Here is an 8,826-nt window from a genome sequence, read left to right on the forward strand (position 1 = left end):
AAAAGTGGTTCCTCACATACAAAGAAAGAGCACTAAGGCTATTAGGAGAATATTCATAAGAAACTTTCAGGCCAGGAGAGTGGGATGATATTTTCAAAGTGCTGTCAACAACAACAACAAAAAAATGCCAACCAAAGTACTTTACGTATTCAAAATTGTCCCAGAGAAAGGAAAGAGAAAACAAGAATTTTCTAGGAAAACTAAAGCTGGGAGAGTTCATCACCACTATACTTGCTTTATGAAAAAAATTCTAATGGATTTGGTATATTACATAATTAACTCCAAAATCATTCTAAGTATTTATAATATAATACTGCTGTTTTAACAACTTAAGTGTGCAATCTTGTGGCATTAATTACATTTCATGATTCACATCATCACCATTATCTGTTTCCAAAATGTTTTCATCACCCCAAATAGAAGCTCTATAACTCTAAAAATCAATAAATTTCATTTCTCCATCCCCATCCCTAATAACCTCTACTCCACTACTCCACTTCCTGTTATTAATTATAAAAGTGATGCAAAATAAGGTAAGTTATAAATTTTAAATTTGACAATGTTAATTATTAGCAATGATGTGAACAATTTGGAATTATCTAATAAAAACAATTTCAAATTTTTAGTGAATATTCACTTCAGTCTTAAATTTAATGGCAAAAATTGGGGACTACTGAAAAGTCCATCATCAAGTAAATGGATAAATTGAAAATGGTATGCTAATTCAATAGAAATTATCAAGGTAACTTCATTACTTCAAATACCCTATTCCTCATACCTTGCCTAACTTTAATACCTGCTTTTACCTCACAAGTTAATTTCTGCATAGCTTATATGCTACAAAATTAATGGATGAATAAATTCACAAGTTCACAAGTTAATAACAACATTGGGTAGGTTAATACCCATAAATTAAGAAAAATTGGGGAAAAAGTAGTGGCCTACATTTAATACAAGACTGGCTTGCATTTAACCTCAGAGGAAATAAAGATATACTAATTATAGCAAAATAACAGTAATTCCATGAATTTAATCTTATTATGTGATATAAACCAATGGGTGCTTCACATATATTATCTCATTCAATATCCTGAAATTGATTCTATAATAAAAATTATTATAATCCTTTTAAACACAAGGAAATATGTATTTTTTAAAAATACAACATACTAAAAAGCATGTAACCAGGAGACAAAATAATAGCTAAGATCACCTGGCATCTTTCCTCATGTACACACCTTATTGAACAGCTATGCACATACCAAATTCCCTGCAGAACTGCTAAGGGAATCAGTGCTAGTAGTACAGTATATTTGATTCCATGAACATCTTACTAGCTCACCAGCAATTGTTGGCCAGCACGGATCCATGGACAATGTGGTATGGACCTGTGCATGGACTCCAACACAGTAGGGAAAGATCCAGTAATAGAAGCTGTAGGTGGCAGGCCCAGGGAGAAAACTGGAGAAGCCATTTGTACTGCATCACAAAGATAGAATCCTCAGCACTAGATTAGTAGTAACTAATCTGTAGTAACTTCTCCATCTAGGAAATCTCCATGATGTGGACCTAAGTGGGGTGACTGGGGAAAGCGCTAAAAACCCAGAGCACAGCACAGCAGTATCAGACCTGGGCACCTATAGCACTAGTATAGAGAACGATAGTTTATGAGTTGGAGGGGCCTGAAAGATAGTAAGACTGACTAACCAAAAGAAGAAGGGAGAAGACACAAATTAATAAAATTAGAGATGAAAAGGGGATATCAAAACAAATACCAACTAAGTCCATAGGATCATTAGGGAATATTTCAAAAACTTATATTCTAATAAAATGGAAAATCAAGAAGAAATGGATAAATTTCTAAATACATTTGACCTACCAAAATTGAACCAAGATAATATGAGCCACTTAAACAGATCTGTAACAGATAATGAGATTAAAGCAGTAATAAAGGATCTGCAAACACAGAAGAGTCCATGACTGCATGGATTCCCTGCTAAATTCTACCAAATCTTTAAAGAACACCAATGCTCCTCAAACTATTCTACAAAATAGAAAAAGAAGGAATGTTGCCAAACTCATGCTATGAAGCCAGTATTACCATGATACCAAACAAGATAAGGAAAAAATGCAAAAAAGAAAATTATAGACCAATTTCTTTGATGAATTTATTTGCAAAGATTATGAGTAAAATACTTATAATCCAGATTCAACACATTAAAAAGATCATATGCCACAATCAAGCTAGTTTCATTCCAGGGATGGAAGATTGCTTTAACATATGCAAATCAATAAATGTAATACTGCACATAAACAGAATAAAGTACAAAAATCACACAATCATCTCAATAAAGTCAGAAAACCTCTTTGATAATATTCAATATCCTATCATGATCAAGGCTCTGAAGAAACTAAGAATAGAAGGAATGTACAACATAATAAAGGCTAGATATAACAAGTCTATAGCCAACATCATAATAAATGGGCAAAAACTAAAATCATTTCCTCTAAAGTAAGAAACAAGACAAAAGTTTCTACTCTCTGTGCTCTTATTCAACATAGTCCTTGAATATCTAAGAATTTACATTAAAGAATAAGGCAAGAGAAAGAAATAAAAGAGATTCAAATAGGGAAAGAAGAAATCAAATTATCCCTATTTGCAGATGATATAATCCTATACTTAAAAGGCCCTAAAGACTCCACCAAAAATTCCTAGTTTTGATAAACACTTTCTCAAAGTACCAGGATATAAAACTAACATACAAAAATCAGTATTTTTCTATGTACCAACAATGAACAGGCTAAGAAATAAGGAAAACAATTCCATTCACAATAAAAAAATAAAATACAAAGCAATAAATTTAACTAAAGAAGTGAAAGATCTCTATAATGAAAACTATAAAACCTTTGAGAAAGGCACTAAAAATGGAAAGACCTCTCATGTTCATGGATCAGTAGAATATTATGAAAACAGCTACACCACCTATAACAATATACAGATTTAATGCAATCCCCATCAGAATCCCAGTACATTCTTCACAGAATTAGACAAATCAATCCTAAGATTCATATAGAAACAAAATAGAACCTTAATTGCAAAAGTATTCCTGAGTTAATAGAGCAATGCTGGAGGTATCACAAATTGTACAAGACAGCCTTATTAACAAAAACAGCATGATACAGGCACAAAAACACACAAAGATGAATGGAACAGAATAGATGACCCAGAAATAAACCACACAACTATACTCATTCAATCGTTGACAAAGGACCCAGACTGGTTGTCTACATGTAGACCCCTATCCCTCACCCTGTATAAAATCAATTCAAAGCAGATCAAAGATCTTAATGTAAGATCTGAAACTACTATAGGAAAACTTGGGGGAAAATACTGGAACATATAGGTATAGGCAATTACTTTCTGAAAAGAACTCCAATTGCCCAGGAAATAAGGACAGGAATTGACCGATGGGATTACACCAAATTAAAAAGCTTCTGCACGTCAAAGGAAACAACTTCCAAAATTAAAAGACAACCCAGAGAATGGAAGAAAATCTTTGCAAGCTATTCGTCTGACAAAGAATTAATATTCAAAACATACTAAGAGCTCAAAACATGAAACACCAAAAGAAGGAATGACCTAATTAATAAATAGGCAAATGAATTTAACAGATAGTTCTCACAAAAAGTACAAATAGCTAACAAATACATGAAGAAATGTTCAACATCCTTAGCCATAAAGGACAGCAAATCAAAACTACATTGAGATTTTGTATACCTCATCAGAATGGTTATCATGAAGAAAACAAACAACAACAGCTGGAGAGGGTGTGAGGGATGGGAAGGAGCCATCATACACTGAGAGCAGGAATATAAAATAGCACAACCACTATGAAAATTATATGGAGGTTCCTCAAAAACTAAAAACCTGTGTTTCTGCTATACCACTCTTGGGTTGTTGGGGTACTTTAACTTGCAGCCCACCTAGCCTAAAAATCAGCTATAACTGGCATGACCCTTGGGTAACCTCGTGAAGAGGAAGATAGCCTTGAAACAGGGCTGTAAAACATGGTAAACTGTCAATTAAAAGATGTAACCTTGGACAGAGCTGTGAGGAATTGCCCATTAGAGCCATGCAAAAGTTCGGGACTGAGATGAAAGGCACCATGCAGAGATAAGCACCCATTCCTGCCTTTCTTTGTTTCCACTTGTAAATAAACTTTCCAAAACAGGACTCCCCTGCTGTTCTTATCTAAACCTTAGGTTTCTATTCCACTACTAGCCCCTAATTCATGGGAGAATGCATTCCTTGTAACCTGATAAGTAAACCTCTGGTGTTTCTCCAGTTCCCAATAAATAATATTACCCCACCACCAGGATGTGGGCAAGATCAGGAAATGCGACCCCAGGGGCATGAGGAATTCCTATGTGACAATGATTGATGCTTTAAATAATATAAGACCTGCTTAAACTTTGCTCTCAGGGTCCTTGTTGAAACCTGCTGCATCAGGCGGATGCTCGGACCCTAGCTAGCTAGAAAATAAACTTTGCCTTGTGACTTCCTTTGTCTCGAGTGTCCTTTGTCCTCTCAGAAGGTGGCTGGCCTCATACCCTAATAGCTGGAGGCCCCAGCAAAATCGGCCCCTCCCTGAGAAGAACAAACAGCCTCCGATACCGAGGTTTAATTGGGAAAGACCGCAGAAGGAGGATTGGCCACCTCTGTTTGGAGGGACCTGGGGTCCCCATCTGAATTTGGTTGGAAATTCTCATTGAGTGGAGGGAAAGGGTTACAGCCCTGGAGGCTTCACTATTGGAAGTCATGGGAAACGTCCCCAACAGTCAGGAGCCGCACCGACGTCCTCAGTGGACGCCATTTGGGCAGTCTTTGGGTAAGGATCCTGAATCTAGTGTGAATGGAAGTGCGCCTGTGAGAGTAGTCTGGTTGACCGGCCAGTACTTGTGTATGTTGGAGAGTCCTGTGTGAATTTGTCTGCTGGAATTGTCTCTTTTGTTCTTTGTTGTCTCCTTTGTCCATCTCTTCTGATCATCATGGGACAGGCCCAGGTAACTCCTAAGACCCTTCTTCTGAGTCATTTTTCAGAAATCCGTGCTAAGGGACACAATTATGGCATGGAAATTAAGAAAGGTAAGTTTGATGCCCTTTGCTCAGTGGAATGGCCAACCTTTAATGTAGGCTGGCCTCCTCAGGGTACCTTCTCCTTGGACACGATTAAGAAGGTCCACGATGTCATTAATAAACCTGGTCTTCATGGCCACCCTGATCAATATCCCTACATCCTTATGTGGCAGACTTTAGTAGAGGACCCCCCTTCCTGGCAGCAGCCATTTATCCATGAGGCACCTACAGACCGGCCCATGATACTGGCTGTGTTGGGGAACACCCCCACTCCTGTTAATTCCCCTAAGAAGCCTATTCTGCAGGAAGAACCAACTTCCCATCCGTCCTTGATAGACTTAGATTTTGAGGCAAGCCCCCCGCCATATGCCGCTGCTGTGCCGCTCCAGCCAGAGGCAGCTGACCACCCTGAACCTCCCCATCCATCAGCCTCCCCATCTGCACCCCCCGCCCTGGTCTCTGGACCAGCAAGGGGACTCAGGCCCCGTAGGCAGCGAGAAGAAATTCCAGAGGAGGAGCCCTCCTCCACTTCCACCACCACCCCCATCCTCCCAGTGCGGGCTCTGGGCAGTGCTGGTCCTGATGGGGGACACGTCTATCAGTATTGGCCCTTTTCAAGTAGTGACCTATAAAACTGGAAAGCCCAGAATCCTTTTTCTGAGGATCCTAGAGGCCTGACTGATCTGTTCAAGTCCATTTTACATACTCACAGTCCTACATGGGATGACTGTCAGCAGCTCCTTAAGACTCTATTCACCACTGAGGAACAGGAGCGGATTCTCACTGAAGCCAGAAAGAATGTCCCCGGGGACAATGGATGACCGACTACCCTGCCAAACCTGATTGATGACCGTTTTCCCTTAAACAGACCAGATTGGGACTATGGGAACACAGAAGGTAGGGAGCGTCTCCGGGTCTACCACCAGACTCTTATGGCAGGCCTCCAGGCGGCAGCTTGCCACCCTACCAATCTGACTAAGGTAAAGATGGTAGTGTGGGGGAGAATGAAAGCCTGGCCACATTCCTTGAGTGCCTTTATGATGCATACAGACAGTATACCCTCCTAGATCCACTAGCGGAGGTGAATCAATCAGCCGTGATAATGTCCTTCATAAATCAGGCTGCCCCCGATACTAGGAAGAAACTATATAAGCAGGAAGGACTTGGGGAAATGACTATCCGGGATCTGATGAAAGTAGCCGAAAAAGTTTTTAACACCTGAGAAACCCCGGAAGAGCAAGAGGATAGAATCAGGAAAGAAAATCAGGAACTACATGAAAGGATTCGGAGGGAGGATAAGGAACACCAGAGTAAGGAAAACAAGAAACAGCAGAAGGAAATGGCTAAAATATTGCTAGCAGGGGTCCAAGGTTTGGCTGGACCAGGCTCTGGACAGACTGGCCCCCCCCATCCCCGAAGAAATCAGCCCCAGTTAGGCCAGGGACAGTGTGCCTATTGTAAGGAATACGGACACTGGAAGAGAGAATGTCCCAAGCTCCAGGGTCGCTTGAAGCCAAACAGCAGGCCCAACAATGACACCCAGGTCCTGTTAACTGAATTGGACAATGACTAGAGGGGACGGGACTCAGAACCCCTCCCTGAGTCTTGGGTAACCATATATGTGGAGGGGAAGCCCGTGAGATGCATGGTGGACACAGGGGCTCAATATTCAGTTCTAAATAAAACTACTGGGCCACTGTCTCAGAAAATTAGTCTCGTGCAAGGAGCCACTGGATCCAAGGCATATCAATGGACTAGCAAGTGTCAGGTGGATTTGGGCCAGCATCAGGTGACCCATTTCTTTCTGGTCATTCCTGAGTGCCCTGCCCCCCTTCTGGGACGTGATCTGCTAACTAAGGTGAGGGCTCACATTCACTTTGAGCCGGATGGAATCAAAGTGATGGATGGACGAGGACAGCCCCTCCAAGTCTTGACTGTGTCTCTCGAGGATGAACATCGCTTGTTCTCCTTTCGGGACCCTCCCCCGAAACCTATTGAGTGGTCCCCTGAAATGACTTATTGGATTCAAACCTTCCCCCAGGCTTGGGCAGAAATAACAGGTGTGGGGCTGGCGAAACATCGAGCACCAGTAATGGTAGAAATCAAGGCTTCGGCTCAGCCCATCCAAGTTCGTCAGTATCCCATGTCTTCCAAGGCATGGAGGGGGATTGCCCCTCACATTAACTGTCTCCTGGAGGCCAGAATGTTACGGCCCTGCCATTCTGCTTGAAACACGCCACTCCTCTCTGTTAAGAAACCTGGGGGAAAAGACTATAGGCCAGTCCAAGATTTAAGGGAAGTAAATAAGAGGGTTGAGGACATCCACCCCACAGTCCTCAACCCCTATACCTTGCTGAGCCATTTGCCCCCTTCCCATGTTTGGTGTACCACTCTGGACTTGAAAGATGCTTTTTTTAGCATAGCCCTGGCACCCAACAGTCAACACATTTTTGCCTTCAAATGGCATGATGAAAATACAGGAACCCCCGGACAGTTAACATGGACTAGACTTCCACAGGGTTTCAAAAACTCCCCTACTCTGTTCAATGAGGCTCTTAATCAGGATCTGGACTCATATCTCTGGAGCCACAGTTCCGTCACACTTTTGCAGTATGTAGATGACTTGCTTCTGGCAGCTGCATCTGAAGCTGAATGCTGGCAAGCCACTGGAGACCTTCTCCAGGAGCTGGGGAAATTGGGCTATCGGGTCAGTGCAAAGAAGGCCCAAATTTGTAGACAAACAGTCACCTACCTGGGGTATGAATTAAAAGAGGGAACCAGATGGTTAACTAATGCTATGAAAGAAACTATTCTCAGACTCCCCATCCCCACCTCAGCTTGAGAAGTTCGTGAGTTCCTGGGGATGGCGGGCTACTGCCGGCTGTGGATATTGGGGTATGCTGAACTGGCAAACCCTTATATGAGGCAACTAAAGATAAGGCCCCATGGGCCTGGGGGCCAGATCAACAGAAGGCCTTTGAGGAGCTCAAGACCGCCCTCCTAAGAGCTCCAGCCCTGGTGCTGCCAGACCCTCTAAAGCCCTTCACCCTCTTTGTAGATGAAAGGAGGGCAATAGCAAAAGGGGTACTAACGCAGCGCCTAGGGCCCTGGAAGCATCCAGTTGCTTATCTATCCAAAAGGTTGGACCCAGTTGCAGCAGGCTGGCCCCCATGCCTGCGGATCATAGTGACAGTTGCCCTAATGGTAAAGGATGCAGATAAGCTCACTTTTGGACAACATCTGAAGGTGGTAACCCTCCATGCAGTAGAGGGGGTCTTAAAGCACCCTCCAGGTAGATGGGTGACCAATGCCTGACAGACTCATTACCAAGGGCTCTTGCTGGATGCCCCCTGAATCCTCTTCCCCAAACCAGTCTCTCTTAACCCAGCCACCTTGCTGCCAAATCCGGACCTGGAAGCCCCCCTACATGACTGTCAAGAGATCATAGCTGAAATCACCCAAGTGCGCCCCGATCTTCAGGACCTAGCCCTACCCAACAGTGAGCTGGTATGATATACAGATGGGAGTAGCTTTGTCTTGGATGGGGTGCTTAAGGCGGGGGCAGCAGTGGTGGACCAAGGTGGGAACATAATTTGGAGTGCCCTATTGCCCCCGGGATACCTAGCCCTGAAAATGTTTATGCGTATCATCCAAATGAGCATGATTCCTCATTATGAACATCTAAAGGG

This window comes from Castor canadensis, chromosome 3 (genome assembly GCF_047511655.1).
Source record: "Castor canadensis chromosome 3, mCasCan1.hap1v2, whole genome shotgun sequence".
Lineage (NCBI taxonomy): Eukaryota > Metazoa > Chordata > Mammalia > Rodentia > Castoridae > Castor > Castor canadensis.